Here is a 25,323-nt window from a genome sequence, read left to right as displayed (position 1 = left end):
GCACTGAACATTATCCAGAGAAAGTTGGAGCGATAATACAGTAGATGGTTGGTGATGATTCTGGAATGTGTTCGAAAAAGAGAGACAACAGGTTTAAGGCATGTGGCATAAGGAAAGCGCTGTTTGTTTTCAATTCGGATCAATGACAGACAAATGACCAGTGACACACACACACACAAACACCCCCTTCACAAAAACACCTCCTGCCATGCTTCCCCCTTCATCCACTAATCTATACCAGCCAAATTAGGCAGGCAAACAGATTGGGGAGAGAAAAGATTGACTCTGGGCAGGCTAATTAGCTCAGACTCATTAGGAGTCTTTAAGAGGCTGTGATTAGAGATGTTTGTTCACACGCCGTGTTTTGCTTAATGACTGGCCTAGATCACCAGCCAGTCTGCCCTCAGGGGAGAGGAGAGAGGAGACATCAGCCTATTGACAGTCATCAATATTTAGAATAAGGGTGTATGGTGGTGGGGAGACGAGATGTAGATATGCTATGCACGCTAATGGAGGGGCCACAACATGAAGAAGAGGAGTTGGTCTGTGTAAGTGCTGAAGAAAGGTAATGGTGGGTTCCAACCCTACATTTCGAGGTATATGAACAGAAACACAAACTGACTTGTGAAGTGCCCGCTGAACTTCTTCGACTAAAAAGTGTCAACTTCAGTAACAAAATAAACGCTACCGTGTTCTCCACAAGCACAGTGACACACTCATAGGAAACGACATCGTACGACCACTCGCTAACTGCGCAGACAACCCCCCCCCTCGCTAACTGCGCAGACAACAACCCCCCCCCCCCCCCCCCCAGTATTACATGGGTGAGGACAGGGTTCCCTGACGGTGAGTAGGGCGGATAACCAGACTATCTATAGGTGCATCTCCTTGTCTTCACTCCATGTCACCACATAGCTAGCTCTCCTCTGGGACTAACGCCCCCCCCATACCTCTACCCCAACAATGCCCCACTCCCCTCCTTGGCTCCTCCCCCCCGCCCTGGGGCGACACGCGCTTCACAATGGAGAAGGGAGAGGTTCGGGAAATGGGGGCCATTTATAACTGCCTGACGCTTGCGTCCTGCACCCCCCCACCCCCCAAGTTTGGCTGGCGCATTGGTGGCGGCGGCGAGACAAAGCGAGAGCGCCCCTCTCCTAATGTCATACAATTACCTCTTAACCGCTCAGACAGGTGCCGCACAAACGCGCCCAAGGAGTGACATCAAATCAAAACTGTCACAGGTGATCGAGGCGAGCCATTGAGTGAGCCCACCCGTGCCTGCTCGTCTGTCTGTCACACAGATGACTCTATGGGGTGTGTGTATGTGTGGAGGCTGAGGATGTGTGTGTGTGTGTGTGTGTGTGTGTGTGTGTGTGTGTGTGTGTGTGTGTGTGTGTGTGTGTGTGTGTGTGTGTGTGTGTGTGTGTGTGCGGAATGAGGGGGTGATTTGAATTGATAAAAGAACACAAATATCATATCAACACAGCGATGTCATCACTCATGCTGCTCAGCCCTCAAGTCAGAGAGAGATGGATTGCTTCCCCTCTTCTGAAGCCTCTCTGTCTCGCTTCCTCTCTCACTCACCTCTTTTCTCACCTTCCCTCTTTCTCTCTCTTACACACAAGGGATTTGTCATGCAAGCATGAAACATGTTGTGATTTTGACTAATGATATTCTAGAAACTTTTATCCTGCATTCTTGTACATACCTACCTAAAATACCCCGTACCTCTGCACATTGATCTGGTACTGGTACTTCCTGTATATAGCTCCGTTGTTGTGTAATTTATTTTATTCCTCTTGTGTTACTATTATGTTTGTAATTTTTAAACTGCATTGTTCGGAAGGGCAAGCATTTCACAGTAAAATCTACACCAGTTTAATTTGCTGCATGTGACAAATAGCATTTGATTTGATTTGAACTGAAAGGAGTCAACCATATTTACTGTACCACTAAACATACAAAGCATTGACCTTTTTAATTGCTGTTTTTTCTCAACTTAAAGAATTAGATAGATATACGTAGAGTAGGAAAAAGTAGGAACTATTCTAATTTGGCATCATGCTCTCTGTTCAATTTGCCAGTGGTGGAAAAAGTACCCAATAGTCACACTTGAGTAAAAGTAAAGATACCTTAATAGAAAATGACTCAAGTAAAAGTGAAATTCACCCAGTAAAATACAACTTGAGTAAAAGTCTAAAAGTATTTGGTTTTAAATATACTGAAGTTTCAAAAGTAAATGTAATTGCTAAAATATACTTAAGAATCAAAAGTAAAAGTATAAATCATTTTAATTTATTTTATTAAGCAAACCAGACGGCACAATCTTTTCTTGTTTGTTAAATTTACAGATGGCAGATATAATTTACAAACAAAGCATTCGTGTTTAGTGAATCAACGAGATCAGAGGCAGTGGGGATGACCAGGGATGTTCTCTTGATAAGTGCGTGAATTGGACCATTTTCTTGTCCTGCTAAGCATTCATAATGTAATGAGTACTTTTGGGTGTCAGGGAGAATGTATGGAGTAAAGAGTAAATTACTTTCTTTAGGAATGTAGTAAAGTAAAAGTTGTCAAAAATATAAATAGCAAAGTAAAGTACAGATACTCCCAAAAATGACTTAAGTAGTACTTTAAAGTATTTTCACTTAAGTACTTTACACCACTGCAATTTGCCGTTGTATTACTCAAGCTAAACATTAAATTATGCTTTTGAAATCTAATTTCAGAGCAAGGACACACAGAAAGACAGGGAAAGTGAGAATGACGAAATGGGTGAAGAGAAAGAGAGATGCCGTATGTTCCAGATGTACTTGCATTAACCAGGCAGTTAGGTATCTCCCCCACGCTGTGCAGCCAGAGGTTGGTCACCCAGCCGATAGTATGACTGCTCCTCTCTCGCCTCCCAGGCCTAGCTGTCACTGTGCTGGATGGGCTGTCACTGTTCTAATTGCCTGGCTGTGACCCCGCCCCCTCCATTCACCTGGCTAATTAGTCTGTCTTTAGGGCTCGCAATTCACTTCCATTCAAATTCCAGGAGCTTTATTGGCATGAACAGGGAGTGGACAGACACTGCCAAAAAGAAAATGATGATTCTCTCTTTGTACAGGAGTTTTCCTTCAGTATTTCAAATTAGGGTAGAGGACTGGCAATTGGTTTGTTGTGAATTTAGTTGTCGAGGTCTAGAATCCTATAGATTAGATTACTGTACTTACTTTGCTCTTGTTTTTTCCCTGTTTTTTAGTGTCTGGACTATAACGAGGAGGAAATGACCACCCAAAAAATGGTGATACCCATGTTATATCTAACACAAACACACACGCACATACACACACAAACACACACACACACTCATATGCATATGGCCTGTAGCACATCTTCCCTCTTTCCTTCGAGTGCCAGGGCATAATTTAAGCAGACGAGGGAAGTTCTCCCTTGAAAAAGAACAGAAAAGGATGTGAGAATCAGAGCAGAGATTGAAGGCATGCAAATTACATGCTAATAGAATGCTAATGAGCAGGGTGAGGGAGGGGGCAGGCAGGGGGTAAAGTTTGGTTAGGGAGCGGGCTGGCGAGACAGCGGGCGAACGGGCGCTGCTTGGGTGAGCAGTGAGTACCCACGCGGCCATGCTGAGAGAAGGAACATTTAGCAACAGAGAGAACGAAAGAGAAAGATGGAGAGAGAAAGAGAAGAAACAGACGAGAGAAGGCCCCGCAGCCTAATGGATGCTGATTGATTCCCAAATTACATTTCACAACTTCGCTCCTATTCTTTTCTCACCGTTCCACACGCGTTCTCTCGCTCTCTTTTCCATCCTTTGTTTTTGTTTTATTGTTTCTCGTTAACTTGCACTTTATTGTCTTTATGACTCCTGTAGACACAGGATTAATGAGCAGAATAGAAATAAGAGGCACTAACTAACTAACTCTTACTTTGGCTCAGACTAGAAAACAAGTTTAAAGTAACTGTCCAGTGTTTTCAGGTTTCTATGAAATAATTACAATGTGAGTGAAATAGTTTTCCTTCCAGAAAATTTGAATGAAGTATGTTAAAAAGCAGCTTTTATGTTTTGGAATGTTGTGGGTGCACCCCAACAACAGAACGGTGTGGGTGTATACCGCTCATTAAAAATATTAAAGTGAGTAGACTGCTGATTGGCCAGCTCATCCTCCTCAGCAGGAGGAAATCATCCTCTATAACGAAATAGCAAGCATTTTTGAAACAGTCTGTTTTAGATTCAAGTTTGAGATTGGGATTTTGAAGTGGTTTTTTTTCTCTCCAATTTATGCTAAGGCCACAAAATGATATGTTATGTTTGGTATAGCTGCATAAGATAAAAGGTTACTTAAGGCAAAAACGAAAAGGAGGGTGGATTGGTGGGGTATAACCACAGGTTGCATGTTCGAATCTCATCATGGACAACTTCAGCATTTTAGCTAATTAGCAACAACGTACTACTTTTTAGCTAACACTAACCTTAACCCTTTTAGCTAACCCTTCCCCTAACCCTAACCTACGAAATATGAAATGCTTTGAGACCACGTTGGATTACCTGGCATCCCATCAGTGTTGGAAAAAGTACCCATTTGTCATACTTAGGTAAAAGTAAAGATAACTTAATAGATAACGACTCAAGTAAAAGTGAGTCACCCAGTAAAATACTATTTGAGTCAAAGTCAAAGTATTTGGTTTTAAATATGAAAAGCAAATACTTTTAGACTTTTACTCAAATAGTATTTTACTAGGTGACTCACTTTTAAGTATACTTAAACTTTAAAATATAAAGTATTTTTACAGCACTGCATCCCATTATGGGAACTTATGGACAGTCTGCACACCTGACATCCTCACACATAATGAAATTGTGTATTTAATCCAATAAGGGCAAAGGCTCTCATTTAATGATAAGGGGCTAGTAACAAAAAACAAGTCTTTGCTACCAAGTGGTGGAATCTCAGCCATTCTATCTACCTATCTGTGCCTATCTGTGGTCTTGGCCTACCTAAACCAGAGTAGAGTGTTTGCCATGAGAGACAGTGTCTATGGGAGTTGGGACTTACGATCTCTTCTTCAGTCAGACAGATTGAGCGAGACCCATTCAACCACTGTCTCCATTTCGACTTTAAAGACCTTTTAAAAGGACTGAACAGGGAGAGAGAGTTACCTGTTTGTATTACAATCTGGTTGTTTAGGGGGGTGCGGGCGCGGTGGCAGGTCTTGTCATTATTGAACAGGACTTCATATATGCGACCGCCGCGTGCCACGAAGGTGTGATAGAACACTTCACCTCGCGACGAGCAAGGAAAGGAGAAAAAAAACAATATTAAAAATCAGGGGATGCAATTCAATTTTTTTTTAACAAAATATTAATGATATTTCATTTGGGTATCATCAGAAAGGCGGCCGGGGGAAATTGCATTCTATTTGGCGAAAGCCTTGGAAAGCGAGACTGGATAATGGGCAATAGGTGTGTAGCCTAGAAGAGAGGGAGTGAGAGAGAGATACAGAGAGAGAGGGAGAAATGACAAATTCCCTGATGGGGTAGGGGGAGAGAGCAGGGGAGAGTGGCTAAGGTTGGAGAGGGGGAGAGAGAGAGAAAAAGGAGAGAGATTGGAAATTGAAATTTATGACATTGAAAAGGACTATGACGGAGACAGGTCCCTTTACGCTCCTCTCTTTGGTAGCAGTCAACCTTGCAATGAGGGCAGATCACACAGAAATAGGCTGTTGGGGGGTACTGAGCGCCGCGGACGGGATGAAATGGGGGGAGTGGAGGGGGAGGTGGGGGGTGGGGGGTTTGAGTAGGTGGGGAGGTGAGGGGGGTAGCCTAGCAGACAGGAGTGAAGGAGGACATTAGCGGGAGAGATGATGTTGTCAGTGACCGATGTAAATCGCGGCGCTACATAGTCAACAGACACAGTCGGCTGGCTGCGCGGGCCGGGCCTGTCGCCACGACGATGGCACTGACAAATGGAATATTTTCGGAGGACTTAATCAGAGGAAAATGGGGTTTCATCTGCACGCCTCCCCGCTCTGCCGCCCGCAAAGAGAGAAATGATTGCCTGTCCCTCTCCCTCTCGTTTTCACCCTCTCGTCCCTCTCTCTTTCATTCTTTCTGTTTCTTTCTTTCTTCCTTTCTTTGTTTCTCCCTACCTCTCTCTCTTACTGAGTAGAGCTATACACTGTAAAACTTTTCCCTGTTAAAAGTTGTCATATATTTCACAGTAATATTTTCCTTACTGTAAAAAACATATTACAGCATCCCTGCTGTAAATGTACAGGGATGCTGTAATGTTTACCAATAAAGAAAATAGTACATTAAAATATATTACAGCATCTCTGATGTAAAGCAAAATTACAATATTAAACTGGCAACTTTGGTGCCAGGATAATGCTGTACATTTACAGTAAATTCTCCCTGAAATCTAAATAAAGAAAAACAATATATTTGTATGTAAAATACAGTTATTCAAATTGGTAACAACATTAACAACAAATTAACAGCATAATTGACAATAGAAGTAACAACAGTTAACACACGTAACCAAATAAGAGCATCATTACAACACTAATCTAAAAACGTTATTGTGCGTGTGGGGCGGTGTGTGGGACAGAGGCAAAGAGAAAGAGGGAGATGGAGGTAAAATTGTGTACAAGCCTAGATCTATGATCAGGGGCAACTCTATTCGGGGTAAGGGGGAAAAAACACAACGGGACAGTTGGGCAGGAGAGAGAACTCAGCGCAGCATTACCGTAGGTGTTCCTCATGGGTCTCCGTAACAATCCTCCTCAGTTCTGATTTGCTAGCTCTTCTCACCCTTAAATAGGACAAGCATAGAAAAATTAAGAATAGACTAAGAGACCGAGATGTGTGTGTACTTACCTCACTAGAGGTCTTCATTCAAACTCAGCCAGCTCTTGAAAGAATGGGGCAATGTATGGGTTGAAAACACCTGGCTTCCCCAAGGTCACCTTTGTCCCATCTTCAGGGTTCATCATCTTGGGTTGATTCGAACCAACAGCATATATCCAATATAGTTCATGAAATAAATGTAGGCAATGAACAAATACAAATAAGACAGCTAGATACACCTACTTCAAACCCTTGCTAACTAATAAAACACTGCTATTGTCACGCCCTGACCTGAGAGAGCCTCTTTATGTCTCTATTTAGGTTTGGTCAGGGTGTGATTTGGGTGGGCATTCTATGTCTGTATTTCTATGTTGGGGATTGCTTTGTTTCGCCGGGTATGGCTCCCAATCAGGAACAGCTGTACATCGTTGTTGCTGATTGGGAGTCATACTTAGGCAGCATGTTTTTCCTTTGGGTTTTGTGGGTAGATGTTTTCTGTTTAGTGTGTTAGGATACCTGACAGGACTGTTTGGCTGTCGTCTGTGTTTCTATGTGAAGTACCTTTTTTCATCTAAAATAAAAGATGAACAAATTCCACGCTGCACCTTGGTCTACTACTTCAGACAGCCGTTACAGATCTACCCACCAAAAACGGACCAAGCAGCGTGGAGGGGAGCAGCACCAGGAGTGGAGGAAGCAGCGTGCTCGGGAGGTGATGGCATCCTGGTCGCTGGAGGAATTGGAGGGAAGAATAGACTGGACTTGGGAACAGCTATTTGATCATTGCAACAACCTGCCGGGGAAGCAGGTGGAGGTGAAGAGGCACCCCCCAAAAGGGGGGCACACGGGGAGATTGGCGGAGTCAGGCGTTAGACCTGAGCCAATTCCCCGTGCTTACCGGAAGCGGCGTGGTACTGGTCAGGCACCGTGTTATGCGGTAGAGCGCACAGTGTCTCCAGTGTGCGCTCATAGCCCGGTGCGCTACATCCCAGCCCCCCGCAAGTGCCATGCTAGAGTGGGCATCGAGCCAGGACGGGCTGTGCAGGCCGTACGCTCTAGACCTCCAGTGAGTCTTCAGGACCCGGTCTATCTTGTGCCTACGCCCAGAACCAGGCCTCCTGCATGTCTCCCCAGCCTGGTGAGTCCTGTGCCTGCGCCCAGAGCCAGGCCTCCTGCATGTCTCCCCAGCCTGGTGAATCCTGCGCCCAGAGCCAGTCCGGAGCCGCCAGAGCCGCCCGCCAGTCCGGAGCCGCCAGAGCCGCCCGCCAGTCCGGAGCCGCCCACCAGCCGGGTGCAGCCAGAGTCGGCCTCCAGTCCGGGGCCCGCTGCAAGGGTCCCCAGTCGGTGGCAGGAGATCACGCTCTAGGGGAGCCAGTGAAGTGGGGTGAGCCAGTGGTGGAGCGGGGTCTGCGTCCCGCTCCAGAGCCTCCACCGCGGAGAAATGCCCACCCAGACCCTCCCCTATAGGTTCAGGTTTTGCGGGGGGGGGGGGGGGGTACTGTCACGCCCTGACCTGAGAGCCTTTTTATGTCTCTATTTAGGTTTGGTCAGGGTGTGATTTGGGTGGGCATTCTATGTCTGTATTTCTATGTTGGGGATTGCTTTGTTTCGGCCAGGTATGGCTCCCAATCAGGAACAGCTGTACATCGTTGTTGCTGATTGGGAGTCATACTTAGGCAGCATGTTTTTCCTTTGGGTTTTGTGGGTAGATGTTTTCTGTTTAGTGTGTTAGGACTCCTGACAGGACTGTTTGGCTGTCATCTGTGTTTCTTTGTGAAGTACCTTTTTTCATCTAAAATAAAAGATGAACAAATTCCACGCTGCACCTTGGTCTACTACTTCAGACAGCCGTTAGTTACAGCTATAGCATAATCACAATACCGCAGATTATTTTTACCAGACTCACATGTTCCTTTCTTTCTCTGCCACCAAATGTTTACATACTACTGGTAAAGGGAACAGATTTACTAATATATATAAGTTAAAATCTTACTGTTAAAATGTCCATGACAGCCAACAGAGGCTCAACATAACACACCCCTTCTTTACATGTCTCTTGGGGTCAATCTTCTCCAGGTGAAACTAAATAAATGGTTAGCTGGGAGAGGGTATACGGAAACTCCTGGCCTGCAAAACGATGACACGGGTCGAGCAGCTGAGCGCTGAATGAATCGAATCCCACAGTGTTGAGGAGAACACTGTGTACCGGTGTTGTTGGAGTTCATGGTCTCCCTGTTGACTAATAGACTATATCGCGGTGACATCTAGATGGCTACCAATATGAATTCTTTATTGTGTTGGCTGCCATCCTACTTCAGATATAATCTTGGGAAAGAACAAAAAAATGACCCATGTTACTAGCTACCGCCGGCGACACTGATAAGCCACAACTGCCCACTGCACCTTCGGTTGGCAGGCAGCACCTTCGGTTGGCAGGCAGCTCGATACAACACTGGTCATTTGCATCGGCTTTAGTGGCTTTTATTCTTTTTTTTTTCTTTTTTTTTTTAAACTAGTCCTCGTCAATCTACACACAATACCCCATAATGACAAAGCAAAAAAAAGTTTTTCAAAATTTTTGCACATGTCTTACATCTAGATGTTCCGCTAGCGGAACACCACTCCAATATGCAATGATAGGGCGTGGCGTGAAATACAAACTCCTCGAAAATCCGAAAACTTCAATTTTTCAAACATATGACTATTTTACACCATTTTAAAGACAAGACTCTCCTTTATCTAACCACACTGTCCGATTTCAAAAAGGCTTTACAACAAAAGCAAAACATTAGATTATGTCAGGAGAGTGCCCAGACAGAAATAATCAGACACACATTTTTCAAGCTAGCATATAATGTCACAAAAAACAAAACCACAGCTAAATGCTGCACTAACCTTTGATGATCTTCATCAGATGACACTCCTAGGACATTATGTTATACAATACATGCATGTTTTGTTCAATCAAGTTCATATATCAAAAACCAGCTTTTTACATTAGCATGTGACGTTCAGAACTAGCATTCCCACCGAACACTTACGGTGAATTTACTAAATTACTCATGATAAACGTTCACAAAAAACATAATTATTTTAAGAATTATAGATACAGAACTCCTTTATGCAATCGCGGTGTCCGATTTTAAAATAGCTTTTCGGTGAAAGCACATTTTGCAATATTCTGAGTAGATAGCCCGGCCATCACAGGCTAGCTATTTTGACACCCACCAAGTTTGGTACTCACCAAACTCAGATTTACTATAAGAAAAATGTTATTACCTTTGCTGTTCTTCGTCAGAATGCACTCCCAGGACTTCTACTTAAACAACAAATGTTGGTTTGGTTCCAAATAATCCATAGTTATATCCAAATAGCGGCGTTTTGTTAGTGCGTTCAAGACACTATCCGAAGGGTGACGCGCGGACGCGTATCGTGACAAAAAAAATCAAAATATTCCATTACCGTACTTCGAAGCATGTCAAACGCTGTTTAAAATAAATTTTTATGCGATTTTTCTCGTAAAATAGCAATAATATTCCAACCGGGAGTCGTTTTGGTTCAAAGACTGAAAATACAAAATGGACTCTTCACGTGCATGCGCACGCCCGTCTCATTGTTCTCAGATCGACCACTATCCAAATGCGCTACTGTTTTTCAGGCAGGGGCTGCAAAGTCATCATTCAACGTTCTGGCACCTTCTGAGAGCCTATGGGAGCCTTAAGTGTCACGTTACAGCAGAGATCCTCTGTTTTGGATAGAGATGACAAAGAAGGCCAAGAAATGGTCCGACAGGGTACTTCCTGTACAGAATCTTCTACGGTTTTGGCCTGCCATTTGAGTTCTGTTATACTCACAGACACCATTCAAACAGTTTTAGAAACTTTGGAGTGTTTTCTATCCAAAGCTACTAATTATATGCATATTGTAGTTTCTGGGCAGGAGTATTAACCAGATTAAATCGGGTACGTTTTTTATCCGCCGTGAAAATACTGCCCCCTATCCATAACAAGTTAAAAATAAGCAACAGAAATACCTGATTTACGTAAGTATTCAGACCCTTTGCTATGAGACTCGCAATTGAGCTCAGGTGCATCCTGTTTCCATTGATCATCTTTAAGATGTTTCTACAACTTGATTGGAATCCACCTGCGGTAAATTCAATTGATTGGTCATGATTTGGAAAGGCACACACCTGTCTATATAAGGTCCCACATTTGACAGTGCAAGTCAGAGCAAAAACCACGTCTCGAAGAAACCAGGCACCGCTCATCACCTGGCCAATACCATCCCTACAGTGAAGCATGGTAGTGGCAGCGTCATGCTGTGGGGATGTTTTTCAGCGGCAGGGACTGGGAGACTAGTCAGTGCAATCGGAAAGTATTCAGACCCCTTGACTTTTTCCACATTTTGTTACGTTACAGCCTTATTCTATTATTGATTAAATTGTTTTATCCCTCATCAATCTACACACAATACCCCATAATGACAAAGCAAAAACTGGCTTCTAGATTTTTTAGCAAAGATGTATATAAAACTGAAATATCACATTTACATAAGTATTCAGACCCTTTACTCAGTACTTTGTTGAAGCACCTTTGGCAGTGATTACAGCCTGGAGTCTTCTTGGGTATGACGCTACAAGCTTGGCACATCTGTATTTGTTGAGTTTCTCCCATTCTTCTCTGTAGATCCTCTCAAGCTCTATCAGGTTGGATGGGGAGTTGCTGCACAGCTGTTTTCAGGTCTCTCCAGAGATGTTCAATCGGGTTCAAGTCCGGGCTCCGGCTGGGCCCCTCAAGGACATTCAGAGACTTGTCCCGAAGTCACTCCTGCGTTGTCTTGGCTGTGAGCTTAGGGTCATTGTCCTGTTGGAAGGTGAACCTTTGCCCCCAGTCTGAGGTCAAATCAAATAAAATTTTATTGGTCACATACACATGGTTAGCAGATGTTATTGAGAGTGTAGCGAAATGCTTGTGATTCTAGTTCCGACAGTGCATAAATATCTAACAAGTAATAACTAACAATTCCACAACAATTACCTAATACACACAAATGTAAGTAAAGGAATGGAATAAGAATATATACATATAAATATTTGGATGAGCAATGTCAGAGCGGCAAAGGCTAAGATGCAATCGATAGTATAGAATACAGTATATACATATGAGATGAGTAATGCAAGATATAAAAACATTATTAAAGTGGCATTATTAAAGTGACTAGTGTTCCAGTCATTAAAGTGGCCAATGATTTCAAGTCTGTATGTAGGCAGCAGCCTCTCTGTGCTAATGATGGCTATTTAACAGTCTGATGGCCTTGAGATAGATGGAAAAACAGCTTCTATCGGTTCCAGCTTTGATGCACCTGTACTGACCTCGACTTCTGGATGGTAGTGGGGTGAACAGGCAGTGGCTCGGGTGGTTGTTGTCCTTTATGATCTTTTTGGCCTTCCTGTGACATCGGGTGCTGTAGGTGTCCTGGAGGGCAGGTAGTTTGCTCCCAAGTGATGCGTTGTGCAGACCCAACCACCCTCTGGAGAGCCCTGCGGATGTGGGCGGTGCAGTTGCCATACCAGGTGGTGATACAGCCCGACAGGATGCTCTCAATTGTGCATCTGTAAAAGTTTGTGAGGGTTTTATGTGACAAGCCAAATTTCTTCAGCCACCTGAGGTTAAAGAGGCGCTGTTGCGTCTTCTTCACCACACTGTCTTTGTGGGTGGACCATTTCAGTTTGTCAGTGATATGTACGTCGAGGAACTTAACTTTCCACCTTCTGCACTGCTGTCCTGTCGATGTGGATCGGGGGGTGCTTCCTCTGCTGTTTCCTGAAGTCCACGATCATCTCCTTTGTATTGTTGACATTGAGTGAAAGGTTATTTTCCTGACACCACACTCCAAGAGCTCTCACCTCCTCTATGTAGGCTGTCTCGTCATTGTTGGTAATCAAGCCTACTACTGTTGTGTCGTCTGAAAACTTGATGATTGAGTTGGAGGCGTGCATGGCCACAAAGTCATGGGTGAACAGGAAGTACAGGAGGGGGCTGAGCACGCACCCTTGTGGGGCCCCAGTGTTGAGGATCAGCGAAGTGGAGATGTTGTTTCCTACCTTCACCACCTGGGGGCGGCCCGTCAGGAAGTCCAGGACCCAATTGCAATGGGCGCGGTTGAGACCCAGGGCCTTATGCTTAACCTCTCTTGGGTATGCGGGACGTGACCGTCCCACCTACGGGACACACTATTCAACAGCCAGTGAAATAGCAGGGCGCCAAATTCAAAACGACAAAGATCTCATAATTCAAATTTCTCAAACATAGAACTATTATATCCAATTTTAAAGAGAATATTCTCGTTAATCCAACCACATTGGCTTTACGGAGAAAGCATAGCATTAGATTGTGTTAGGACATCACATTGACAAGAAAAACCACACAGCTGTTTTCCAAGCAAGGAGAGGTGTCACAAAAACTAGAAATACAGCTAAAATGAATCACTAACCTTTGATCTTCATCAGATGGCACTCATAGGACTTCATGTTACACAATACATGTATGTTTTGCTCGATAAAGTTCATATTTATATCCAAAAACCCCATTTTACATTGGCCCGTAATGTTCAGAAATGTTTTTCCTTCAAAAACTTCCGGTGAATGAGCACATCAATTTATAGAAATACTCATCATAAATGTTGATAAAATATTAAACTGTTATTCAAAGAATTATAGATAAACATCTCCTTAATGCAACCGCTGTGACAGACTTCACAAGCTTCACGGGGAAAGCACACTTTGCAATAATTTGAGTACTGCGCTCAGAAAACAACATCGGGCAATACCGATACCCGTCATTTTGGAGTCATCTAAAATCATAAATAGCATTATAAATATTAATGTACCTTTGATGATCTTCATCAGAATGCACTCCCAGGAATCCCAGGTCCACAATAAATGTTGTTTTGTTCGATAAAGTCCATAATTTATGTCCAAATACCTCCTTTTTGTTAGCGCGTTCAGTAAGCTACTCCAAATGTAGGAAGCGCGCCGAAAATTTCACGACGAAAAGTCTAAAAAAGTTCTATTTACGTTCGTAGAAACATGTCAAACGATGTATAGCATCAATCTTTAGGGCCTTTTTAACATAAATCTTCAATAATATTCCAACCGGACAATTCTTCAAAAATGTAATGGAACACAGCTACCTCTCACGTGAATACGCGCCACTGAGTCACCAACTTCCCGGCCTTCTCGTTCGCTCTCTGTTAACTGTAGAAGCCTGAAACAACGTTCTAAAGACTGTTGACATCTAGTGGAAGCCTTAGGGTTCATTTTGGACTTCCTAAGTCACTGTATACTGTAAAGGCAATCACTTGAAAAAACTACAAGCCTCAGATTTCCCACTTCCTGGTTGGATTTTTCTCAGGTTTTTGCCTGCCACATGAGTTATGTTATACTCACAGACATCATTCAAACAGTTTTAGAAACTTCAGAGTGTTTTCTATCCATATCGACTAATAATATGCATATCCTACCTTCTGGGCCCAAGTACCAGGCAGTTTAATTTGGGCACGCTTTTCATCCAGAATTCTGAATGCTGCCCCCTACCCTAGTGAAGTTAATGATGAGCTTGAAGGGTACTACGGTGTGGAATGTTGAGCTATAGTCAGTGAAGTGCATTCTTACATAGGTATTCCTCTTCTCCAGATGGGATAGGGCAGTGTGAAGTGTGATGGCGATTGCATCGCCTGTGGACCTATTGGGGCGGTAAGCAAATTGAAGTGAGGCTTGGGTGACAGGTAGGGTCCTGAGCGCTCTTGAGCAGGTTTTCATCAAGGATCTCTCTGTACTTTGCTCCATTCATATTTCCCTCTGTCAGAGTGACCATTTGGGTTATTGGTGACCTCCCTGACCAAGGCTCTTCTCCCCGATTGCTCAATTTGGCCGGGCAGGCCAGTTCTAGGAAGAGTCTTGGTGGTTCCAAACTTCTTCCATTTAAGAATGATGGAGTCCCCTGTGTTCTTGCGGACCTTCAATGCTGCAGACATTTTTTTGGTATACTTCCCCAGATCTGTGCCTCGACACAATCCTGTCTCGGAGCTCTACAGACAATTCCTTCGACCTCATGGCTTGGTTTTTGCTCTGACATGCACTGTCAACTGTGGGATTTTATATAGACAGGTGTGTGCCTTTCCAAATCTTGTCCAAACAATTGAATTTACCACAAGTGGACTTCAATCAAGTTGTAGAAACATCTCAAGGATGATCAATGGAAACAGGATGCACCTGAGCTCAATTTTGAGTCTCATAGCAAAGGGTCTGAATACTTATGTAAATAAGGGATGTTTTTCATTTTTAATACATTTGCAAAAATGTCTTAACCTGTTTTCGCTTTGTCATTTTGGGGTATTGTGTGTAGATTGCTGATTTTTTTATTTATTTAATCAATTTTAGAATACGGCTGTAACGTAACAAAATGTGTAAAAATTCAAGGGCTCTGAATACTTTCTGAAGTCACTGTAACTCTGGTATATCAAAATAAAACATCTCTTGTTACAACCCAAAAAAATGACCTTGCCAAACAGTTTTCTCTAGTTTCCTATATTACTACACAATTTACCTTGCTGCAGTTTCCTGTAGCTGTATTCGATTTGCTACCATATAGCTGCTCCATCCATAGACCCACAGGAGCAGAGAGGGCTCCACAACTTTCATGCCATGATCCATTTCTCCCATGATGAATGTAGCAATCTCCCACCCTGTTGCACTGTCTGCTTAATTTGTTATGATGTGACACAGTGGAGGCTTGGTCGACTTGTTGCCAGTAGGGTCCAGCAGCTAAGTGGGATGAGAACTTCAAAAAGACCAAGAGGCTGACAAAATGTTTCCTTGCTTTGATTTGTTTAGTTCTGGTGTCCAATTTATGGTTTGCAGTAGGCTAGTAGGCTACATACTCAACAGGATTTAATTGCAGTTTTAAATCCACAATAGTTTTGAGTTTAAATGTAAATTACAGACCGTGTATTGGGAACATACTGGGAATATTCTCTGTCATTTGTCCTTTGAATATGGCCATAATCATGACCGCAAACCCAAGACCTTTGTCCAAGAAAGTATAATGCGTATAATGCGTTCAGAAAGTATTCATACCCCTTGACTTACTCCATATTTTGTTGTGTTACAGCCTGAATTCAAAATGGATTGCATTGATTGTTTTCTCTCGCCCATCTACACACAACACCCCATAATGACAAATTGAAAACGTGTTTTTAGAAAGTTTTGCAAACACATTGAAAATGAAATACAGAAATATCTGTATTTCACTTTTTGGCAGTGATTACAGCTGTGAGTCTTTCTGGGTAAGTCTCTAAGAGCTTTGCACACCTGGATTGTACAATATTTGCACATTATTCTTTCAAAAATTCTTCAAGCTCTGTCAAGTTGGTTGTTGATCATTGCTAGACAGCCATTTTCAAGTCTTGCCATAGATTTTCAAGCCGATTTATGTCAAAACTGTAAATACGCCACTCAGGGACATTCACTGTCCAGTGTATATTTGGCATCGTGTTTTAGGTTATTGTCCTGCTGAAAGGTGAATTTGTCTCCCAGTGTTGGTTGGAAAGCAGACTGAACCAGGTTTTCCTCTAGGATTTTGCCTATGCTTAGCTCTATTCCATGTATTTTTACCCTAAAACATGTCGCTAGTCCTTGCCGATTACAAGCATACCCATAACATGATGCAGCCACCACCATGCTCGAAAATACAAAGACCTACCCAATGATGTGTTGGATTTGCCCCAAACATTTGTATTCAGGACAAAAATTAAATTTATTAGCCACATTTTTTGCAGTTTTACTTTAGTGCCTTATTGCAAACAGGATGCATGTTTTGGAATATTTTTTTCTGTCATTTAGGTTAGTATTGTGGAGTAACTACAATGTTGTTGATCCATCCTCAGTTTTCTCCTATCACAGCCAGTTGCGATACAGCCTGGAATTGAACCAGGGTGTCTGTAGTGATGCCTCAAGCATTGAGATGCAGTGCCTTAGACCGCTGCGCAACTCGGGAGCCGAATTGGCCCAGGGTTGTTTAAACTCTGTAACTGTTTTAAAGTCACCATTGGCCTCATGGTGAAATCCCTAAGCGGTTTCCTTCATCTCTGGCAACTGTGCTAGGAAGGACGCCTGTATCTTTGTAGTGACTGGGTGTATTAATACACCATCCAAATTGTAATTAATAGCTTCGCCATGCTCAAAGGGATATTTTTACCCATCTACCAATAGGTGCCTTTCTTTGCGAAGCATTGGAAAACCTCCCTGGTTGAATCTGTGTTTGAAATTCACTGCTCGACTGAGGGACCTCACAGATCATTGTATGTGTGGGGTACAGAGATGAGGTAGTCATTAAAAAATCATGTTGCACACTATTATTGCACACAGAGTGAGTCCATGCAACTTTTATTTGACTTATTAAGCAAATTTTTACCCCTGAACTTAATTATGCTTGCCATCAAAAAGGGGTGGAATACTTATTGACTCAAGACATTTCAGCTTTTCATTTTTATTAATTTGTAAACATTTCGTGTTTGTCGGCCAGTGACACAAAATCTCATTTTAATTCATTTAAAATTCAGGCTGTGGATAAAACAAAAAGCAGAATAAATCCAGGGGTGTGAATATTTTCTGAAGGTACTGTATTGACAGCATAGCTGACAACTTCACAAAAACAATGCACGCACTTCAGTGGGGCAGAAGTCCGTGTGTTGTTGTGATTCTGGATGGCCAGATAGCTAGCTACAATGACAAGAAGCTACCATGTGGGGAATCGTAGGTAGCTCTTTTCAGCTCGTAGTATATTGTCTTGTTTTGAGGTGTTTTGACTGATGTCAAGTATATGCTAAAATGGCAAAAATTCGTTAGCTAGCTAACCAACAACGGTAACAATGTATTTGAGAGACAACAAATGCTCACTGTGCAAAAGTATTTATGTTTTCAGTAAACATTGGAGACGAAATATAGCTTCCATATTGTAAACAATCTCAGCCAACCCGGTCTGTTTTGCCCCATAGTTGCGCACGCATCTATTTTGTTGCTAAACAACCAACTCGTCTAGTATGAGTAGACTAACTAGTCCAAAAGCCCGTCAGAATCCTCCCTCTCCTCCCGTGGGTTAAAGGTCAAGTTAAAGCTGGGCAGGATGCGAGAAATAGTGATGTGCAGTTCGCGAACGATTCGTTCTTTTTGAACAACTCTCTATACCAACTCGAGAGTCATGATTCGTTTTTCTGAGTGACTCGCGTTCATTTGCCCTGCTACTGCTGGCCGCAATGAGTGCTTGAGCAGGATTAACAACGGCTCAGCAGCTCCAGAGACAAGCTCCGACCACCGACCATGTGTCATATGCGCGCAGGAAAATACAACATGAGCATAGAGAAGAAAAATACATGGTTAGAATTGATAATTGATCGCATGGTGCAAGAATGACCGCAATGAATGAATAATTGAATGTTATGAGGGACACAGCCTCTCTGCTCAACAAACTCAAACTCGAGAACGAATCGTTTGGGGGGGATGCAGTTCGCTAACGACTGGACCTATCACCTTCACGGCAGTCAAGCAAAGCATTCCGCCAAGAGTCGTTCACAATCTAGTCCCTTTCGTGGCCACACCTAGACCTCGTTTCAAATGTATTAAGAAATAATCGTATTTGTTTGCCTAGCAATCATCAAATGTACATTGTTTAAAGCACACGTTTACAAGTCTCAGTCACAAATTACAGCTCCAATAGGCCCCCTATGGTGAACAACATGTGAACAAGAGGCTCGTAGAATCGTGACTCTTTCAAGTTTTCAGTTCACCGTTTGCCGGTAGGGGGCGCTGAAGTATAAGTAGGGGGTACTGTGTGTTCATGCTCTGGGCATTACTGAATCAAATGAACTAAATGAGTCGAAACATATGTTCTTTTGACTGAACAAATCAGTAAAAAGAGCCAAACTTCCCATCACTAGTAAGAATACACAGACCCTAGATCCACTGTAACAACAGGGCAGCGAACCACAACAGAGGATGAATCACGGAGCGGAGCAACAGTGAAATTTGTCACCTTTTGCTGCAGATCAATGATAATTACCTCCCTGACACGAGTACAGTTATTACTTTACAGGATCAGGGACAGGGGGAGGAAGGGCTGGGGAGGGGCCACTGAGCTGGTCAATACTCTCTGAGATATGGCTCCTGTTGGCCCCGGGCCTGACCTAATAGCGGCTCAACAAGCCATTACTGCCTCCGCTGGTCTGGTAGGAAAACACTGTGTGTGTGTGTGTGTGTGTGTGTGTGTGTGTGTGTGTGTGTGTGTGTGTGTGTGTGTGTGTGTGTGTGTGTGTGTGCACGCGTTCTAGTCCAACAGCATACCAATAGAAGCTTGTACAGATACAGGCAGGAAAAACCCATTGCTTTATCAACCCAACATAAAGTGTTACTAAATTGCTCCATTTACAAAACACATACTGTAAATGCATTGTGAGAGGGCATCTTACCATGTGGCTCTGAGTGAATAGTGAACACATGTTGATAAACAGAATTCGTTTAGTAGCAGAGCTATTTCCCAGAGCCTCAGTAATAATCATAACTCCATTGTCAATGCACCTCCTACTACCTGAGCACAGAGGGATATGATAATGCACCAGCATGGCTTCTGTTGTTGCTGGATTGCTCAAGATCTGTAATGCTCAGGTATTTACTTTACAGAAATATCACAGGTGCGGTAGTTAGGGGAAGCCAGGTAATAGCCTATTGTATACAGTAGGTGGTATACAAGCATTCTGTCACAAAATCTTAGTGCTTAAATTTGACTTGTAACAGATAACACTTGCAAAAACCTTTGACTACTTCCTCACGATTAGTTGTACGGCTGATACACATACGTATGATACAATTTAGGAAAAAGATCCACTGTGGACTAGGGTCAGTCCTTGTTCTCTCTCTTACAAAGACAACCTCTTTTGGTAGCAGCCTAGCCCAGGGCAAACTGGCTTCATCTCTCTCCACCTATCCTCTTGGGTCCTTCTCCGCTCGCCTCGTGGCGAGAGAGCGGGCGCTCGATGGTCGGTGGGCTGCATGAATGTGGCTCTCGGTCTCCAAGACGGGATTTGGATTGTTCGGCCCTGATTTGAATCCTGGGGTTTTGAGGAGAGAGGCAGTCTGGCCAATCAGAAGGCTCTCCTCTGTAGGGGATAGAGGTCAGAGGTTGTATACGTAGATCCTCCACTTCCACTACTGTTTTTATCCCAACGGCGGTCTGTATAAAATAGTCTCTTTCATACGCTAATGTAAATGAAAATAACATGACCTCTTTTCCAAATCTAATACAAATGTATGTTGGACAACTTTGTGGCCAGGTTTTCTGTTTGATAGTAAACATACTTCATGGCATTGAAAGTAAATGTGTTTTTAACTTTCATGGATAGTTATTATATAACTCTGCTGTCTTTTGTACGCATAATGTAGTTCAAATAAAGTGTTACCACACTAATACCCACCCCAACTGGTAGCTTTTATGCAGCTTAAATACTGGATACCAGTCTCCTTTGTTTTAGTATTATATCTGCCCCTTGTTTGTTTAACTCATTTGCAATTCTGGTCAGGCTTATGGCTGCATCCTCTCTTATAACTTAAGAATCTTTTGTTATTATCTGTTTCCATTTGAAAATCTTTAACTTTAAGACTTAAAACTCTAGGACTTGGCTGCGTTTGTAGACTCCGGGCTTATGTTCTTTTCTCTTAAATTAGTTGAGTTTCTTTGAATGTCCTACTATTCATAATGCAATTGATAAAGGAAGTCATGCCTATCCTTATCGACAAGTGGTTTACTTTTGGTGAAGAGTACCTCAACGGTATTGTAAAGTAATGCATATTCTGTAGTGAATTTAAACACTCATGCTACTTATAAAACTTGACACAGTTTGTTGTGTGTTTGAATATGCCTACTGCCGATGGTGTGCACATTTGACCATTACACATACTGTACAAAGTACATTTATTTTACAGATGGGGATCTGAAAATGAAGGCGGTTATCTGACTTGGAAAGTCTATCACATTTCCTCTTCTTCTGATACAGAGGCTCAGTGCTGAGGATTGTTCCACATTCCTTATGCATACTCTCACAAACACATTCTCTCTCTCTCTCTCTCTCTCTCTCTCTCTCCTTTCCTCTTCTCTCTATCCTGATCTCTCTCCCCTCTCTCTCCTCCACACTCGCTTCCTCTCTCACTTTATTAAACGACCTGTCTGCCTGTACATGCTGTCTGTCCCAGGTGGCTCTGTATGTTCAATTCTATCATTAAAACCCATTACCCAGCTATCAAAACCCCCTGTAAATCCAGCTAATGACCTCATTTCCCTAAGTGTCACCTGTGTCAGTCAGCGGCAGGGACGCTTGCACTGGCGTACATCCAAAAAGGGTCCGGATGGAGTACCCCATACCGCTCCCTACCCTCCATTCCTCTCGCCTCCAAAAAGAGGTTAGAGAAATCAGTGGCCAACCAAAAATTACATGGCAAGGTGACGAGGGACAGTGTGTGTGTGTGTGTGTGACTACTCAAATATTCTACTTTAATAGCTAGGCCAGATCAACTAGGGGCCCAATTTCAATACAACGAACAAGCGAGAACCAGGTAAGAGGGGGTAATGGCTGCTGTTTGACTAAATCCATTCCAAATCCCATACACATCCATCATAAGTGAGGGTTTATGTACTCCGAAGGGGTGATAATAGCATTTAGCATTTTCACCCAGCTTCCCATGTTCTGGATTTGAGTGGAGAGAACGAAGGGTGAAGAAAGCGGAGTAGGGGACGCGGGTCGTTTCTTTTCCCTCCTTCTTCCTCCTCTTCCTCCCCCTCACATGCTCCTTCCTCTCCTCTCCCACTCTTTGGGAAATCATTCCCTGAATTGGAAAAGGGGCCCTGGGGCCACTGGGGCGACCAGTCACTAGTTTTTTTACAGTGGATAATTGACTCCCTTCGCCTGGTAATTCATCGCTTGCATATGCCAGCTAATACATCAGTGGGAGAGAAGCTGCCGACCTCCCAACCTTCTCTACACCCCCCCCCCCCCCCCAAAACGCACACGCACCACCACCCACGCACTCTTACCTCACACACACCACCTCACACACACACATACTCCAACCTCACACACCCCACTTTCCAACCTCACACATACACGGGGCCCAGGCCGGGCCCCTCCTTACCAAAGAGCCAGGAGCTGGGAATGAGAAGAGGGAGCGAGGTGGCGGAGGAAAAACCTGAGATGATAGATGGGGCGTATTGTGGCATTATGAATGAATTACGCCTCCCAAATACCTTGAGCAGTGCAGACTGTCAGCCTGTATCTATACTAATCTGAGAGGAAATATGACTGTTTCCACATTAAAGAGGGCTGCAAAAAAAACAGCTACGGAATTAATTGAGCAATCAGGCCATTAGAAAGAAATGTCGTACACGGCTTCTCTATTGCCGAGACCACATTTATCATCCTCGACTGGCGGTCCCATTCTTTTATGTGTTTTCCCCCCTCCTCTCGCTTATCGTTTTAATGTACCCCTATCACCAAACAGATTAGGATTATTGTGACAAGACAAAGGTATATTTCTTCTTTTCGATAGTGGTGTCAGCACCTGATGCATTTATCATGGGTGTCACCCAGACCTATCCTCTTCAACTTCCGCCCCGCGCTCCATTTTTCTCTGTGTGGCACCATCTTACCAATGCAATAAAAAGGATGGGTAATACTGTTGAATGAAGTTACAATGTTTGAATTCGATTTTTATTAAAGCCATAGTTGATCAAATTATGTTGAGGTAATTTTTCGACACATATTCACAGATAAATGTTTAATCTTATATTTTTCTTGATTGAGGCCTAAATGAATCTTTATTTGTTTCTCTTGATGTATGTATATTTAATACTGTGCTTATACAGTACAACTTGAGCATGTCACCTTTCATTTGTTTTGTACAAGCAGCTCTAATTGGAGAAATCGTTTTTTTTTTTTGTTTTGCGTTTTTTTCTTTTCTTTTACATGCCTTTGTATGTGACTCCTCGGCTGAATTAGTTGATTTAATCGTTTTTAAAGTTTCTCTAATTTGATTCAGTTAAATGATTGTCTCTAATTTTATGAAGCCCTTAAAACACCATTTCAGTAGTAGTCTAAGCCTACCCCTAATATAACACAAGTTGAGGTGGAAGAGGTTGTGCTGTACAATAGTGATTTATCATCTGATGGTCCTGTATGGAAGTACATTAGGCTCCCTCTCTGGTGTAGACTGGTGTAGGCTCCAGGCCACAGTGTTAACCTTGCCCTTGTTCCAGGCTGCGGGCTGGAGGAGAGACTAAAGTAAGAATGGGGCCGCTGGCCCCTCAAGGGTACTGTAGCTACTACAGCTCCCTGCTTAGAGAGGAGCTTTCAGCTTTTGCCCATTACAAAACACTCCCTGGGGTTATTTTTTCATTAGACTCATAAAAGCTTTAAGTTTGATATAGCTTGCATGGGCTCACTTCAGTAATTACATTAATATGATGTACTGTCATATTTTGATTGTATGCATTTCACATGTAAAATAAGGGCAGCTCAATATCCCACAATGGCAGTCACAAAATAAACACTGGCTGTAAACACGACTAGGGTATTCATTTTTGGAAAATATCAAATGTTTTTCCATTTCTAGTGGGACGGCATTAGAAAAAAAGGATCATTATTAATATTTATTAAAAATACTATTATATGTATAATACTATTAGCCTACACAGTCTACTGGTAACATGATTTGGTAAAATACTTTAAAAATATATATATATTTTTATCTTGATATAGTAGATAAAAATAGTAATGTGTAAATGTGTAACCAAATGCCCACTGAAATTAAAGTATAGATAGGCTTGAAGTGCTGAATATTCTCTGAGACAAACTGATGGCATCAAAAGGCCAAAATCAGTTGTTTTCTGGAACTGAGCTCCATGCTGCTCTATGATCAATGAAGCTCTATCTCCCTCTGGAGTATAAAAAGGGACATTACATGAAAGGATCCAACTTTCAAGGACTACATATTCATAGACCTAGTAGAAAATACATTTAATTCTAAAACAAAAAATCTAAACTGTCATCATATTGCTTTGTACACCAAGTGACCAAGATACTAAAGTCTCACAGAAAACCATGAAAGCAGTTTAAACGATATCAAAGCATAATCCCCGCCATGTGTCGGTAAGAACCTGAGGGATGAGGCTGTAAATGTAACCACTCTCAAATTCATAGACAGAGCGATGGATGCAGAAACTGACCATCAATCCATGATATCAAAATGTAAGTTTTAACCATATTTTGAGACTATAATTGTTTACATTTATTTTGTTTACAAACAAGCTTATATTTTGGGTTCTGATGCGGTACGAGTCGAAAGTTTAAATAAATTCATGAGACATTTCTAAGTTATATTCTGCAAGGACTCTATTCAATGTGTATTGCAGAAATACAGCGTTCTAGCGTGATTGAAATGTAGAGGCAACGTTCCCACGTTAGTGGAGACTGTATTCACGGTAACCGCTGAATCGGCTCAATCTAAAATTACCTTTACATTTATATCGCACAATAATTAATTTCTAAATCAAAAACTGTATATAGCAACTGCAGATTGCCCCTTTAAAGGTCGCGTTTCAACTCACCTTCAAGTTTTGTTCAGCCCTCTGAGCTTCCTTGGCTCCATGTTTATTTTATTTTATCTTTATTTAACTAGGCAAATCAGTTAATTAAGAACAAATTCTTATTTTCAATGACTGCCTAGGAACAGTGGGCCTTGTTCAGGGGCAGAACGACAGACGTTTACCTTGTCAGCTCGGGGATTCGATCCAACGCTCTAACCACTAACCACCTGCCGCCACATGTGGTGAAATACCCCTGAAAACTCAGCAGAGGGCAATGAAATGACATTTGGTACCACCTGAACTAATTTTGCCAGGCATGCATTTGTCTTAACAGCATAAAATAAGCTGGTTATGCCAAATGTAGATACAAATGTGTAAAGATGATGTGAAAAGGAAAATAGCAGGATTCTACCACCTATGACATATCAGTCCAAGCGTACCGCCCTCTTGTCAGAGGCCATAACATCTATTGTCAGAGGCCGTAACATCTATTGTCAGAGGCCGTAAGCCAACACTCCCATAGGGAGACAGTAGTCAATGAGAAAAAGCACTGCATTTGATCCTTATAGGTAAATTGTATTTATATTGTCATCTTACCAAAGATGACCGATATATTAATATTGACAACAATCATTCCCAGCTCATCTTAGTTAAAGATAAAATAGGCCTAATAATATAATTTTTTCACCTTTCCTATTTGAAGATGGGCCTCTGAAATGTAAGCCTTTTTTTACCATTCTTAAAGTGTATTAGGGTATTTCATCGGTTGTATTTCGTCAGGGA

Source organism: Salmo trutta, chromosome 21, assembly GCF_901001165.1.
Source record: "Salmo trutta chromosome 21, fSalTru1.1, whole genome shotgun sequence".
In the NCBI taxonomy this organism is placed as follows: Eukaryota; Metazoa; Chordata; class Actinopteri; order Salmoniformes; family Salmonidae; genus Salmo; species Salmo trutta.
Note: the sequence above shows the minus strand (reverse complement) of the source record.